Genomic DNA, 16,853 nt, shown 5'->3' with positions numbered 1-16,853 from the left:
TTCGTCTATTAAGGAAGATTTTTCATTAACTAAACGCCTTTAAGGCTATTTGATCATTTAAAACAAAGACAATTTGTTTATAAATGGAAAAGTAATTTTACTTAAATTATAAACAACATTTAGTTTAGTTTAGGGTAAGTAACTATGTACAGTAGTGACTTTTGGAATTGCACACACACACACACACATCACATAACTAAGAGTTGGCCAGCAGTTAGTAGCCGTCACTTCGTTCCGGGGATGTTAGAACCAGTTGGGAATCATATGTGCACATGCACGATATTTAGATTCAGAAGCTTGTAACTCTGTTGGGAGTGATTTCCGACCCTATAAGCCATATATATTCTTGATCAGCATCAACAGCCGTATCGATCTAGACATTTCAGACTGAAAAAAATTTTTTTTTTTAATTGCAAAATTTTTTAATTTTTTTCATTAAAAATGTTTTAAAAATTGAAAAAAATTAAAATTTTCTTAAATTATAAACTAAGTATGCAGATTTATAAACCTATTAAAAACTAAGATAGAACAACTTTCCGAATTAAAATTAATGCATTTTTGGCTTAGTTAGGAGTTTTTAAAAATGCGATTTTCCGATAAAATTGTGATATAAAAATATCTATAAATATCGATTCAAAATATGTGAATATTGTAAGCTTAGTTATGGATTGATTTCCGATTCTTTCCTATAATCAAAAAAAAACTTTGACTCCCCTAAATGGATACTGAAGAAGATCTCTTTCTAAACACTAAAACTAAAACTATAAAACTTCAGGATCAAGTCTACAAAAACCTTATCTAAATTGTCATTTAAACCTATATAAAATCAGAATTAATTCATGCAGGAGGTATCTCTTTTCTCTGAGTGCATTTTCTTGGCTAAAAGAACCCAAAAAAAAAAAGAAGAAATACGGCGACAATGCCATCGCCTTGCCGCTCACTTGCACGCCAGAGCAACATTGGCAACAACGGCGACATTGGCAACAGGCAACATTGCAGTCGAACGACCACCCACCAAAAGGCACGAGAACGAGCAGGAGCAGGAGCAGGAGCTACAGGAGGAGCAGGAGCAGGAGCTACAGGAGGAGCAAGCACCGACAATACAAAGTTGTTGTCATAAAATATGAATCTGTCTGCGCGGCAGTTTTTTGCCGGCTGAGACAGCGAGACCTCCCAAGGCAAGGCCCTCGTGTGTGTGTATATATCTCTCTCTATAAATATATGTATGGCCCAATCCATTTCGATCCGTTTCGATCCGCCGCTGTTGCAGAAAGGAACACCTTTTTAATTACCATAACTCGTCGGCTTGACTTGACTTCGATTAAGCGACAAACGAGCAGGCCTAGAAGAGGCCCAGAGACTGGAGACCCGAGACAAGTTGCTCGATTGCCGCGTGTGTGTGTGTGTGTAGAAAAAGACCCCACAAGCAGCGGCAAAGCGCCATTTTGTTCATGTAATTTGGAATAAAAAAAAGCGATACAAAAACTACAAGATATACAAAAAAAAAAAAGGAAAACCTCTGAAATAAAGCAAAGGAAACAAAAATAAAAAAACAACCGAGTTAAAACAACACGAAGGAACACAGCAAGACAAAGAGAGCGAATGCGAACGAACAAAGCGAGACAGCCCCCAATGTGTATCTCGTAGTACGAGTATCTGGTATCTTGTATCTGCGTTGGATTCGCACGCCTCTCGGCTCAGCCTCAGCCTCAGCCAGAGCTTCATCAAACCCCCACCAACAAGAGACCACAACACCAAGCAGCCAACACCAGACCACCAATGGCGACGACTCGCTCCGCGGAAGGTGTGACTAATGCGAGTGCTCTCGGTGTGTGAATGTTAAGTTTGGGGTTTGGGGTTGAGTATGAAGTTGGAGTTGGAGTTGGAATTGAGGTTGGGATTCTCCTCCTTGATAAACCTGATGAAATACTTAATTAAACCTTATAAATACACATTCATTGCAATACAAGGTAAACTTTAAAAGGTTTTTAACAAACATTATGAACTTTATCCTACGGTTATTCCCATAAATTGATCAAATCATATATAAATAAGAATATTTGAAAGGAAAATTCAAGCTTTTGTATAGGTTAAATCAGAGAAATGTTATATATATATTTATATTCTATAAATATCGTAGTATAAACCATAGAATGAAATATAAATTGCTGCTGCTGCTCCTCTTGCTCCTGGCTCTTCTTGCTGCTCCTACTACACCTGTTCCTATTCCTGCTACTCCTCCACTTTATTCCAAACTCCGCAATAAACAAAAAACTCCATTCAATTGAACACTTTGCCAGGCACAAAAGCCGAAAGCCCCAAACAAAATACGCAAAATGCTCAACAAAAGACCTGATTAATTGCCCCACCATTTTTTGAGCTAAACGCTAGCAGAAATTCCACACCGAAAAACCCAGGGGTTAAAGCCATAAAGCCATGATTATCAGCCATCAAATTTGAGCCTCAAAAAATTACAAAACCATATATACGATCGTACAACGCCTTGCGTCTACTTAAAACGTCATTTGCTAATTTGCTTTAAATTTATTGACACATAAATTCATTTTGCAAAGCACGGCAACGACAATCATCATAATTACCCAAAGAGTGCACTATGTGTGTGTGTGTGTTTGTGTCTAGAATTTATTGATAAAACAATTTGCATTATTACGTTAATTTTTCATTGCTCTGCCATGCATGGTGCGCGCACAACACAAGGCGCAAAATTGTCATTTAAAATGTCATTGTGACGGCTAGTTGGGGATTTGAATTGCGATTTAAATGAAAATAACCGTGAAGATAGCCATAAAAAAATATATATAGAAGCATGCAATATTGGTGCCTTTGTGTACAAGTGAGTGTGCCTCTCTCCTGCAGCCAAGCCAGCATTTTCCATTTTCCAAATGGGCATAAACAAGTCTAATTAGACATGAAGTGCGATTACACGGACGCCACGCAGTCGTCGCTTGTCGTCGCCAGTTGTCGTCACTCAAACAGGCAGCAACCAGATTGCATGTTGCTGCTGTTGCTGCTGCTGCTGTTGCTGCTGCTGCTGCTGCTGTTGCTGTTGCTAGTGCTGCTGTTGCTGTCGTGATTGTATTTGCTGATTGAATTGATTGGCGAACAAAACCTCTTGGCAATTATGCATCGAAATATTGCCTAGATTTTTAGCACATATGATTGCGCATTGCAGCACGTAGCAATTGCTGTTGCAGCAGTAGCACCAGCAGCACCAGCAGCAGCAACACTAGCCAGCCAGGTAACAAGTTGGCCAGCCAAGCATATTGACAAAGTACCAAGGTACAATCCAATCCATGGAGCAGTTAATCACTCTATATATCGCCCGGGTGACAACTGATTGAGCCGCCGGCGGTCGGTCAATACCAAAAATGGTGCGACAATTTCATGTTGCCTTTGGTGGCTTTTCTGCACTCCAGTCAGTGTTGCCTCCTCAGCAGGAGTTGGCAAAGGTAACACGTTTGCTTTTTGGCTTTTGCGTGTTGATTGCTAAAAGGTAAAAATCTCTGTTGTCTGTTGCTGCTGTTCCTGCTGCTGTTGTTACTGCTGTTGCACACTCATTGTTGGCATATTATCACATAATTTAACTGATGATGGCACTGTCGCCCCGTTGCCTTGTTTAGCCACGGAAGAGCCTTGTCAGGTTTGCTGTTCGTTGGCGTGCTGGGTTAATTGAATGATCACTCACACTTTGATTCGATTTTGGCATGGAATCAGGCAAGTTAACGGTGAGATCGTCAGTTAGATTGAATTGACTTCGAACTCAACTTCAACTCCAACTGTAGGCAACTTAAATCGAAAAGTCTGTGGAAAGTTCAGTCACAAGGTGATCGTGAGTGAATGTCAGTTGGTTTCTTAATCGTGTGAAGATATCTTAAGCGTAAGGAAAGCCAAGCAAATCGGGGGGATACTTGGAAGAATGCTAGTTTGTACTGTTTGAAAACAAGTTAATATAATATATATTAACCTATCGATACAATTAGGAGCACAAAGCTATAGATAACATCATTTAATGATTATTTTAGCACAAAACAAAGACAAAGATCGTGTTAAGAAGATCGATGCCAAATTGAAATTGTCAGCAAACTGATGATCAACAAAATGGGTTTTTTGGCTGACTGGATTGATCACTTGATCGCTTGATTGCTTGATCGCTGGACCGCCTGAACCGCCTGATCAGTTCAGTACTCAATTGAAACCGATCGAGAGTTCTAAAGGCACCGCAACACAAACTGACAATGATAAACTCCGATCAGCTTCGGCTTCGATCATCTCCGGACTCAATTAGGCGATAGCCGCTTGGGCAATAGCCGTTTTCGGGGGCTACCTGTTGACCAATTATGGTCATAATTGAAGCGCCGATGCCGCGCCACGATGACTAAGCCCCAAGTCTGAGTCCAAGTTTTATTAAGCTGTATTAAATATTTAAGCGATATGCATATTGACCGATCTATACCATAAATATCAACACGAAACTCTGATCGCAGTCGCAGTGGCCATGTCTTAATTAAGCCAACGGATCAGGTAGACAAAAAGCACAAGGAAAAGGGGGACTAAGGGGACATAGTAGAAGAGCAGATCCCCCATGCTGCCACATATTAATCTGTAAATTATGCATAATTTTAATGTTGGGGAAGCTGGCTCAAAGCAGAGATATAAAATAAAAAAAAACACACAAACCCCAAGCCACCCAAGCTCCCAGAGACAGAGACTCACTCTCTTCTGTCAAAACTCTCACGAAACTGCAGCAGCTGGCGATCGAATCGAATTGAATTCTTATTCGTATTCGTATTCGAATTCTCGTTGATTTCGGCATCCGCCGTAGCTGGAGCCCAGTCAAAATTTATTTACAATTTATAACAATTCTTTTCGGGGGCCCTCTTATCGCCCGGTGGTCGTCGTCGCTGGTCGTTGGACATTGTTCGAAGAGGGGGAAGGCGAAAATGTTAATTAAATGGATTTACATTTTAATGACAACACGAAGCGAAGGCCACAAAGCTACCAGCTACCAGGTCCAGCTCCCAACTCCAACTCCAACTCCGATTGAGATACAGAGACTTTTGAAAGCCAGCCTTTACTTGAGACACAAAAAAAAAAAACAGAAAGAAAGAAGGAAAAAATAACAGTTGCAGCCAATTGCAAATTTGCTAAACAAAATGGGCGGCGTTTTGGGGCCTCCGCCAAAAAAAAATGTAAGGAGAAAAATCCCCAAACAAGACATTTGGATTTCAACATTCGATATTCAATGAAAAAAAAAATAAAAAATAAAGAAAATCTGTGCTGCCAAGTTGCCTAATGATGCCTTTGCCTCCGTTTTGTTGTATGCAAATCGATCGTGTTCCTTTCCCTACCCCCTCCAACCTCTCACTATATAATAGAGAGGGGGAAAAGCAAAAGAAAAAGTCAAGGAAAAATAAAGTTAACAACAGTCACAGTCGATTGGCCGGGAGCAGAAAGCGAATGCTTGGCGAAAACTCAGCTTGGAACATGAGTTCTGGCACTCTGTGGCTGCGGCTGGATGCGGCCCGTTGATCCCGATAGCAGTCAGGGCGCCTCGATAGTCATGGGTTATCGATAAACAGCGCCTGCTTGCCTCTCAGGGGGGGATTTTTGCATGAATTAAAGGGAAAGTTATAGAGTAGTATAGTGAAAAAGTAAACTATTTCTACATTAGGAACTTATTTATCATTTAATTCGATAATTTACCTAAGGTAATGTATTGAAAACAAGATATAAATATCCTGAAACCCAATCAAATAAATCCTAATGATATATCCTATATGTTACCTAGTTAAAATATCACTAAAATCAATTACAGCTTAAGTTAATCAATTATTTAAAGAGAAAAACAGTTTAAAAATGTCCTGAAACCTTTCTGTATAGATCTTAAAGATATTTCCTATAATCTATTTAGATAACATATCGACAAAAATCGATTAAAACTCAAGTTCATCAATTTTCCAAACAACAAAAGATGTAGAATACTCCGAAATCCAATTATATTAACCCCAAAGATACCCATTTTAGATAAAATATCGCTAAAGATCGATTAAACCGCTACATCTATCTATCAATTACCCATTGTAATTGCCTGTTAAATTGCTCACCTAAAATCAAATCCCATGACTTATCGATAGATAATCACTTTGCTAAACTCGACAACACCCATTTTTATGACCATTTCTTGATCGTGAAAAGCACAACTGCACCGCCCCGATGGACATTAATCGATTTGTAATACCCCCAAAGACTCGGTAACTCTGCTCCATTAATAATCGTTTTGTACTCGCGCCACCCACATAAAGAGCAAAACACCTAGGACCCGGGTCCTCTATCGATAATTATTTATATATCGCGCGCTCTGCATTTCAACCTCCTTTCCCGCCACCGATCCAGCTTGGATGGAGTGCCACCAGGAGGAGGAGGGCTATAAATTTCCAGCTGCTCAAGAGGCCGGGGCTATGTGAAGTCCGCCGCCGCCGCTTGCTTATAAATGAGCCGAGTTATGGTGAGCTGCTCGCCGGTCCGTAGATAAAAAATAAGAAAATAAAAAATACAAAATACAAATAAGAAAAATAAAAAACGAAACGAAACGAAACGAAGCGCGGATCGGCTAATGGTCGAGTGAGCTACCAGAACCGTCGACTATCGCGAATGACAAATATTTCAAATGATTTCAACACTTTGCCGATGCCGCCCGATCGCTGGAAAAATGGTTAAATAAAAAGCGGGCGGAGGGGGGAGGCTCTCTGCTCGATGATTTGCGTTTTATTGCAGCTAATAAATTGAATGGCGATGGCGACCCACCACTGAGGCGGCATGGATCGGGTTTGGCCAACTATTTGCTGCGATAAGGAGTAGCAGCAGCAGCAGCAGCAGCAACAGCAGCAGGCTGCATAGTGTTGCATGCAACATGCAACTGGCAACCGGCAACCGGCAACTGGCAACTGGCCACTACTGAAAGCCTGGGCGCATGCGTGTGTGCATTTCAATGCAACACTGATAAAGGTGTTCAACGCTCGATGACATTAGCACCATCCAAATGCCGCAATCAACTCTGGAGTACACACGAAGAAAATATCTTTAAATATCAAATTTGTAAGAGAGAGATTTTTAAAAGTAGAAAGCATAGAGCATTTCCTATTATTGATGGGGTTACATCTCAGGGTATAACTTTTATTTGAAGCATTTCTGAACCTTAATTTCTCTATTAATAAATCCAGAAAAATCCTAGAAGTATCTGATATATTTTATAGTATTTTCCCCCAGTGCACTTTACCACTCTAGAGCCAGAGCTCACCTTGCTTCCCTCCCCTTTGTGAGTATTTTTTATTTTGGACCCGCACCTTTTTTTGCAGCACCCATCGACGTTGTCGCCGCTTTGCCATATTTGTCGGCGCCTTTTGTTCTTCTTTATTAAAAAGGCGAATAATCATAATAAAGAACCACCAACAACAACACACACAGAAACTCCACGAACGTTGTCGCGTTGTCTCGTTGTCGTTCAAGTTGTTGTCGTCCATTTAGCCACTGAGTTTGAGTTTTGGCTGAGCAGCGGCAAGCGGGTTTCCAGCTCGCATCTTCTTTCGAGTTTGGGATTCGAATACGGATTGGGATTCGGGTTATGGGTTCTGGGTTCTGGGTTCTCTGGGTTCTCAGTTCTTTGGGTTCCCCAGTTCTCTGGACTGCCGCTCGTTCGGTAGCCGCTAGACTTGGACATTAATCGATAACACTTGAGTATTTTTTCATGTTCCGCAGGCGAGCCATTAAGCGATTGTCCACGTTGTTGGGTGTCCCATTGGGTTCGTTCTCCTTTTCATTTTTTTTTTTTTGTGAGTTTTCGAGTTGGTGTTGGGATTGGTGTTGCTTTGCTGGTTCAATTTTTAAGTGAGTAGCAGAAGCAGGAGAGAGATTAGTGATCTACTTTTGGTAAAGAATCAGCTTCCGGGATCTCGAAACGGTTTTAATTTCCCAATAATCCTTTGTAAAATATTGTATATATTTTATTAAACCTATTTTATAGATGTTACACCAGCTAAACTTTAATATATATTAAGATAGTTGTCCATATTTAATTACTACACTGAATTTAAAGGTCCCCTGGTTTGTTTTATGACTAATATTTACTCATTTTTATAACCTTTTCAAGGGTATCATTATTTCGCTCAGATGCTTAAAACACAGTGAAGAAATCATTTCCGACCCCATAAATCATATATATTCTTGATCAGCATGAAAACCCGAATCGATCTAGCCATTTTAAACCGAAGAAAAAAAATTATAAATTTTTTCAACATTTTTAAGGGGTTAAATCGTAAAAATTAAAAAAAAAAATGGGAAAAATTTAAATTTGATCAAATTTTAAATTGAGTATGCAGATTTATTAAACTAATAAAAACTAACATAGAACAGCTTTCCGATTTGAAATTAATGCTTTTTTGGCTTAGTTATGAAGTTTTTAAATTTTTATATGAGCTAAAAATTGTCATATAAAAATATCGATGAATATCGGTTTAAAGTGCGAATATTTTGGGCTTAGTTATAATCGATTTCCAATTTTAACCTATAATTCAATTGCAAACTGCAAGGGTATATGAGATATATAGAATATTCTTGTAGAATATTAAAATATATTTAGTTTTCTTATTTTTCTAAGGTTTTTCTTCCTCATTTCCTGTTATTTTTTAAACCCCAATCAATAAATTAAATTCACCCAACGCCTTTAACTCATTGCCACTTGGCTTTTGGCCTCTGTGTTCAGACCACTTTCAGCTGACTTAATGAAATTCAGCGGGAAGCGCTAATGATTAAGCCCTGTTCTGATCCCTATCCCCTGACGGGATCTCACTGCTCCTCACAAGCCCAGCTCCTTCCCTTGGAAATTCCCCCGGCAATTACTAAAAGACAAATTTATTTGCACGCATGCAGAAGAGCTGTGTGATGCGGGCTGGCCTTTGATAGTCTCCGGTACAGGATTGGGTCTTTGGGTTCTGGTATATGCAACCTGGGACTCGGAGGCTACTGTTCGACAAGTGTTAAGCATAATGCAGATACACACACACACACACACTCACACACTGTGGACTTTAATTGAAGTGCCTGGCAAGTCGCAGCATTGACATTAAGTATCGATAAATTAAGCATACGCAGTGTATGCAACGCGCTTCTTTTTCCTTTTTATGAATGGGAAGGAAGCCAAAAACTTAAAACAGAGAACTCAAAAGAACTGAAAGAACTGAAAGAACTGAAAGAACTGAGAAATGTGAAAGGTTCCAAGACCGCCCCGACTGTCGCATAAATTGCCGATAATTTACAGTATATAAAAATCAACACAAAACATTTTATGTTAATGAAAATAAGAGCGAAAAGCATGCAGAGGCAGGGAGTGAAAGCCAAGCTGGAACTGGAACTAGAACGGAGACGCCAAGTGGCAGATGGGAGATGGGAGATGGAAGATGAAGATGGTGATGACGATGGCAAATACAGTAGCCGCCGGGTCAGCAGATAGCCCAGATATCTAGCCAATTAATGGGCTGCTCAGGTTCGGCTAATGAGTCGCATTTAAACACACACGGTTCCGGGAGACACAGCTTTTGGTTTGCCTTCTTTTTGAATTATTTGTTTTATTTTGCTTTTGTTACCTTTTTTTTGTTCTCAATTTTGTTTGGCAGCCAGAAATAATGATAAGCCAAATGGTTCCTTCAATTCTTGATCTTTTAAAAGACAGCCGCTATATCTTATCAGGGCAGGCAGGCATTAAAAATTGTTTTATAACTTAATTACGGTCAGTCAAAAGTCACTAAACAAATCGTCACTTGTTTGATATTCAAATGTGTGGCTGCTTTTTGTTTTTCTTCTTCTTTTTTTTTTTGTATATTTTTAATGAATGAAAATGGAAAAAAAGGGCGTATGGAAATGAGGCAGATAATGGTTTAAAGGGTCAGGTCAGAGCAGCATATATGTATGAGTATTTCTTTTTGAGTCCCATTGCCACACGCTGTGCAACTTGCTTTTATGGCCTCAAACACACACACTCTACACACAGTAAAAGATCACAGACTGTATCTACTACTGGCAGCTATTCAAGTTCCTTTGCTTAATTAACAAAAAAACAGAAAAAAAAGGCCAAGACAGAGGAGCGTAGCAAAAGAGCGGCATATAAAAATTAATTACCAGATCCAGATACAAAAATCAAAGGCATGAAGAGCACACCAAAGAAGTCACCAGGGGGGAGATTCTTAAAATTCATTCAAAAATTAGACAAAATGATGCTAGTTTCTTAAAAGAAAAACTAGTATACGATTTAGTATAGAATTTTATAATTAATACAAGTTTGGAGAGCAATTAGAACCCTGGAGCTTCCGTAAACTTTGATTAGAAAGACTATTTTCTTGAATTTTTTTTAATTACCATTTAATTGAATGACTTTCTTGGTAACTTCTGGGGCTCCCCTTTAAAAGCTAAGTTTCTTTTCATGTTGAGAAAAACGAATCTTAAGTGCAATGACATATACATTTTACACTCCCATTGATAGGTTTTTCCAACCGTTTATATGTATTTTTAATTAACGTTTTAGAGTTCATAAAAAGTGAATACAGAAGGCAAGGTGTGCGCTGGTTGCAATCACCACAAAATGGGCCACCACACTTGAAATTTCCTATAATAAAATACGACAAAAAAGAAACCAATTCCGTCTTCAGTCTAATCGAGAGAATTAAGTGTTAAATTATGTTAATTATTCCGCGCTTGGTTCTCCCTTTTTTTGTTGATTGTCCGCTTGATTGAGGAAATTGTCCCCGCACCAATTTGGCAGCCAACAGGTAACAGCTAATCAGTTGCAACGGAAATCCCTCCTCTGTATCATACATATAGTGGAGAAAATGTATATATGAATGGCATATAAGGTAGTAGGTCGATCGATACTACCCACAATTTCCGTGCTCCCACAGCGAACGATGCTGAACCTAATGCTAATGCCAATGCTAATGAGGGTGGTGTTTGGTCAATGGCTTTAATTCTGGCCAGAGAAAGAAAGTCCAAGACCAAAACTGGGGAAATTAATTTAAATTTTATAAGAGCTGGAGAAGAGAGCGAGAAGAGGGGCAGCAGCAGCAGCAGCAGCAGCATCCTCCTCCCCATGAAGGCCCATAAAAATGTGCGTTAATAACATTGCCGCCAAAGTGAAGTTGGCAATAAAATGGCAGATTCATGTGACGATGAGAGGACGATGCTGATGCTGATTCTGATTCCGATTCTGATTCTCCACAATGACGATGATGTTGCTAGTGATGCTGCTGCTGTTGCTGCTGCTGGTGATGATGATGATGACGATGATGATGGCAATGGCGCTGCTACTGACGCGTTTCGGTGGGAAATACGATGATGGCCTATGCCAAGTACACATATCGATCCCAGGACGGGACATAAAAATTTACGTCCCATAAATATCCACACAAGGCTGCTGCTGTTGCTGCCTCGGATGTTGCAGATTCGCATTTATGCGTTTAATGATAAAGCTGAATGGCTGGGGAATCAGACATCGGACGGCGGGCAGTTGGAGTTGAAAACGAAGGCGCCTGCGTAGCGAGCTGCCAGCGGTAGCCACCTTAAGTGCCACATTGCGTTTCTTTTTTTTTTTGTCTCCCCTCCATCTCTCTCTCTCTCTCTTTCTCTCTCTTTCTCTGTGAGTTTAGTGGGAATAGCATCACCCGGTGGTCCACAAATTGCCCCTGGTACTCTGGTGGAGCCTTGGTCAAAGTAAGGGGCCCACCGCTGCGATGAAAGTGGCGCCCCCTTCCTCCCAACAAATTGTAGCAATAATAATAATAACACAAGTTGGTCAAGTGACATCAATTGGGGGCTAAGAAGGCTCTAGGTAATATAGAGTTTTTAGAGAAATACATTTAAATAATAAAGCTTCAAATAATCAACAAGTTGCAACTTTACTTGCATTAAAAAAACGAATTTTAAATGATTTAAGATGAATACTAAAGTCTCTAATTAATTTTAACTACTTTAAAGCTTAATAAACTGTGTGTTTCCCTTCAAAAATCCACTCGATACTAATTTCATATAATTGAATTAATACAAGAATTTGAATTTCCTTTTATTTTGTTGATTCCTTGATAATTATCTTGATTATACCTGGAACTATAATTTATGAGTACTACATATTAAATCCTCTGATCTATAAGCTATATTTCACCCCAAAGAACCTCAACTTCTTAGCTTATATTATCAAGAAAGATCAACACCACACACACTTGTCCCAGGCACCAAAAACCCCCAAGCCCGTTAGCTCCAAATCCCAAACCCAGGGAACGACCTTGTCCATGGTTTCAGCTCAACTCGGTTCAGTTCGGTTCGTTTGTGCCTAATTAACAAGTTGGCGGCGTCAGGCCGCGCACGCCCATGGTCAGCACAATCCTCATGCAAAGCAGCAGGAGAAGAGAAGATACCAAGAGGAGATGGAGGAGGAGCATGTTGCCCCCAAGTAAAGCTTGTTACAGGACGGCGGCTTGGCCGGCGCCTGTGTTGCCGCCGTCGCGTCGCGTCGCGTTGCATCGCCTCGTTCTTTCGTTTCTTTCCTTTCGTTTCAAGATGAATGTGTGTCGTTGTTTTTGCAGCAGCAGCAGCAGCAGCAGCAGCTCCTGCTCCCTGGACCAGCTACCGCGTCCCCTCGCCCAAAGCTGCTACTGCCCCCTCTGTGGCACTCCAGCTTCTGCCGCCTTGTCAGGCCTTGTATTTTGTATGTAATTGGCTGAACTCTCTCTCTCTCCCCAAGCTTAAATAGATGGCTTGGCCACTGGCGTCACCTGTCGTCCCTCCGTAGCTTCGTAGCTCTATAGCTTCGAGCTCGTAGTAGCTCCAACTCTGGACCAGCATCGGCAACCAAAAAGCCAAAGACATTTGCAAATCTTTTGTTTCCCATGTCCGATCATTTCTCATATAGTGGGGCAAGCAGCAGCGGCGGTGGCGGCGGCGGCGGCGACGACAACGATGAGGACGACCGACGACGACGACGACAAAGGAATACCGCAGGCGCCAGCCAGCCCAAAAACAAAGAACCCAGGCAAAAACAAAAAAAAAATTAAATAAAACTAAAAGAGGGAGCAGCGCGGTGGAAAAACGTAGCAAATAAAATAAAAGGAGCTCCAGACAACGATGCAGACGACGACGATGGGGACGACGACGACGACGTTGAGGCCACCAGCGGCCAGTCAAAGTCGGTTTTGCAGGGGGATCTCCACAAAGGGGCAGCTGGTAGGAGAGGAAACCAACCGAAAAAAAATAAAATAAATAAAAAGGAGAAAAAAAAGCGATGAGCACGAGCTTTTGTGAGCGCCACAGGACCAAGCAAGGCGACGACGTGGACAACAACGCAAAGGCATTGTCTTTTGGCTTTTTCGGTGGAGCAGGGGGAGGAGGAGGTGGAGCAGCGAAGACGACGACGACGACATTCAAATCTTAACTCGAAATCAACGCGACTGTTCTTGGGTTTCGGCGATCCACATGGCTCCACATGGAACCCTGGCTCCCTGGCTCCTTGTCCCTTCTCCTGGCCAAAAAAACAAATTCGAACTGCCAAAATAATAAGCAGAGGAGGAGCAGAGGTTTCAGTCCAAGGAGCTGCTGCATTTCTTTTATGGCTCAGAGAGACAAATGCGTGGCTCCTCTTCTGTCGTTTCTGAAGGTCGCCGCTGCTAACGCCAGTCTTCAGTCTTCCCCCCTGCTTACCCCTCTCTCTCTCACCCCCTTCTTAAAGCAATTCTTCTCTTGGCAATTCTTGGCTCCGGTGGTCGCTGATTCTTCGGCGGCTGCCATAAAATTTTTGAAACCAGCTCGCCTGTTGGGACAGATAAGAAATTTTTGTTGAAAACTCGTGCGCCAAAAGGAAGCGACGACCGGTTTCATATATTCTATATATATATATATATATATATATATATATATATCTAAATATATATATATATTGATGGAGCCATGTCGTAGCCAGACTGCATAAAATTTGTTTAGCAAAAGAAGAGAGGACACCAGAACCCAAAGAGGACCCCCAAGTCTTGTGGGGGGCAGGAAGGGGCCGCAATACAAATTGGCTTAGGCAGCGTCTTTGGCTTTAAGTCCTGCTCCTTCTCATCGTTTTGTTTGTCCTCGTCGGTAGCAGCGCCGTTTAGATGGCTATCAGTAAATAGAACACAAATGAAATTCATCGATAGAAATCGAAATCGCATCGGGGGCGGTTGGCCAAATCAAAAGGCAGAAAGGTAAAGGAAGCCAGAAGGCAGGCCACAACAAAGACTTAGTACGGGTCTTGGGTCTCCTTGGCGACCGTGATGTGATGGGGTACACATGTTGCCGGCACGACGACGACAGCAGCAACAGCAACAGCAACAGCAACAGCAACAGCAGCAGCAGCAACAACAGCAACAGCAGCTCTTTTGGGGCAAGGGGGCTGACCTTTTGGCAGCCAACAGACGACAAAACTACAAGCCAGCCAACACTTAGCCAACGCTAAAGCACAGGAGAGAAGGTGATGGTGCTGGTGCTGGTGCTGGTGGTGGTGGTGCAAATGCTGCCATGTGGTGGTGGTAGCTGGGGTTGGCCTATCAGCGAGCGAGCTGGGCGTCGTGAGCAGCAGCGGGTGGCCGTGGCCGCCCCAACTGCCCGACAGTGGGTGGCAGGCAGCAGGGGCAGTGCCACTGATAGACAGACAGATAGATGGAGGCAGCAACAGAGCGAGAGAGAGAGAGAGAAAGGGTTGGCTAAGCTTCAGGCAAAAAAAAAAAACGACCAGAAGTTGCCACCGAATAGAGATGGTGGCCAAGAAAGAAAAAATTCCCAATCAGGGTAAAGTAGAAAAAGGTACAGAGGTGTAGAGAGACCTTAAAAGTATCTTGTATCAAGTACAACATAGTTTAAATAACTCTATAATAAAGCCCACCCTCTAGTCACTTTTTTTAGGTTAAAATAATTTCCTGAAAAAGCTTAGTGAAGTCCCAAAATTATAATACAGAACTTCAAATATTAAACCCAGAACAAAGTCCTGTCATATTTTGTCCAGATACATACATACATTTGTCTAAATGAATGTTAGATGTATGTTATATGTCTTCTATATTCAAATATCATTTAATTAATTGTCTTCAAGATTCAGATATCATTACCAGCGACTCCATTAGGTTATATATTCTGGCATTCAAGTAGCAGGGAGTGCGCATTAGGCCCAAAACACGACCTGAGTCAATTAATCAGCCTCGGTCTCAGTCTCAGTCTCACAACCTCAGTCAGAACATGGTTGAGCCCAACACAATAGAAAGCCACTTGAAGCCTTTGGCGACACTCCAGCCTCGCACAAAGGCACAGATACAAAACAGGGGCAAACACACACACACACACTCAGATACCATGCACTGAAGGAAATTTATGTTACCTCAAAAGGTAGAAGGAAATTTGAGAGTTCTAAGAGAAAAATCTAAAGAACATCCAAAGGCTTAGAAGAAAATTAGATATTTTCAAGAGTAATACATATAACTCTTTTATTAGAAATTAAAGGTTGAATGTATTGAAAAATATATCTATAGAAAACCATGAGTATCGTCTTAAAACCTCTAATATCTCCCTGTGCACTGATGAGTGTATAATCTGGCTCTAATGATCCTGATGAGCTGCTGCTGCTGCTGATGCTGATGATGACAAAAAGCCAAACAAGCCACACAGCAGCCCGGGGGTCTCTCCCAGAGTGTGTCCGTCCGTCCGGTAGGGGCACCCTACTGTCGACAGCTCCGGAGGAGGTTAAGGTTCACTCCAAGACAGAGTCCAAGAGGCTACTCCTCCTCTTGCTCCTCTCCTCACCTTCCTTGGTCTGTCCGCAGCCCATTCTCACATCATTAATTACAAAATTATTGGGTCCCCGAGATGGAGTGGAGTGTATAGTGTATAGTGTGTGTGTGTGGCTTAGTATCCGAAATATCCACACAGGTGGATTTGGATTGGTTTGTATTGTATATTGTATTGTTATACTGCCTGGGATCGGATCGATTGGATTTTAGCCGCAGGAACTGTAACAACAAAACCGAAACAGAGAGCTAAGCAAAATGTTAATTTTCAAATCTCCGTGGGAACTGGAAATTAGTAGTTGGCACAGATACAGATACAGATACTCAGATACAGATACGCAGCTCTAGTGGATGTGGTTTTTGACCTGCGGGCGGCCTACACATATTAGCATTGTTGATTTTGATTCTGATTTTGAGGCTAAGCTCCCCAAGAAGACAGCCAAGGGTTAAGGGCATATGGCCAAAGATCTTCCAGTAGTTATTGATAAACGTAAATTGAGCACCACACGAAGATGGGTTACACAGAGAGAAAATTACAAGGGAAGTAAAGATTTCTGTAGCTTTATAACTACTTGAGTTTATTATCCATAAACTTGGAGGATTTGAGTTAAGATGTTTTACTAAGAAAATAGGGTTTATTTGTTATATATAAGCTATATTTTGAGCTAATTTTTAACTTTAGGTAGGAATATTTTTCAGGTATTCCAATTTAGAAAGCTGTCTTGTTGGAAATCATATAATATACCCGTTTTTTACCATTTTCCCTTAGATTATTTCATTGAAATGCAATCAAATTTGCTTAAATTTCCCTCTATTACTTTCCAATTTCTCCCTGTGCATACATATATGTATATCTTTTGCATCTCCCCTGTCTATCAGGCATAATTGGTCCCTTGAACTGACTCACTGCCACAGCTTCCATGATTGGCTCAAACCATAGGCCCCAACGTCTGGAGGAGCCCCAAAAGCCAGTCTCGAATTTTGTGGCAATTAAACGAT

General features: G+C 41.3%; 1 protein-coding gene and 1 long non-coding RNA gene across 8 annotated transcripts in view; one reads left to right on the top strand and one right to left on the bottom strand.

Annotated features, from left to right (window-relative positions):
* Positions 1 to 16,853, top strand: part of LOC110181660 (uncharacterized) — a 222,177-nt gene that overhangs the window by 85,656 nt on the left and 119,668 nt on the right. The gene's annotated exons all lie outside the window — the stretch shown is intronic.
* The window catches only part of bi (T-box transcription factor bifid), a 91,181-nt gene that overhangs the window by 7,797 nt on the left and 66,531 nt on the right, over positions 1 to 16,853 (bottom strand). The gene's annotated exons all lie outside the window — the stretch shown is intronic.

The sequence above is a fragment of the Drosophila serrata genome, unplaced genomic scaffold, assembly GCF_035046125.1.
Source record: "Drosophila serrata isolate PLE 108 unplaced genomic scaffold, ASM3504612v1 contig_276, whole genome shotgun sequence".
Classification (NCBI taxonomy): Eukaryota; Metazoa; Arthropoda; class Insecta; order Diptera; family Drosophilidae; genus Drosophila; species Drosophila serrata.
This window is presented reverse-complemented; position numbering and strand designations above follow the sequence as displayed.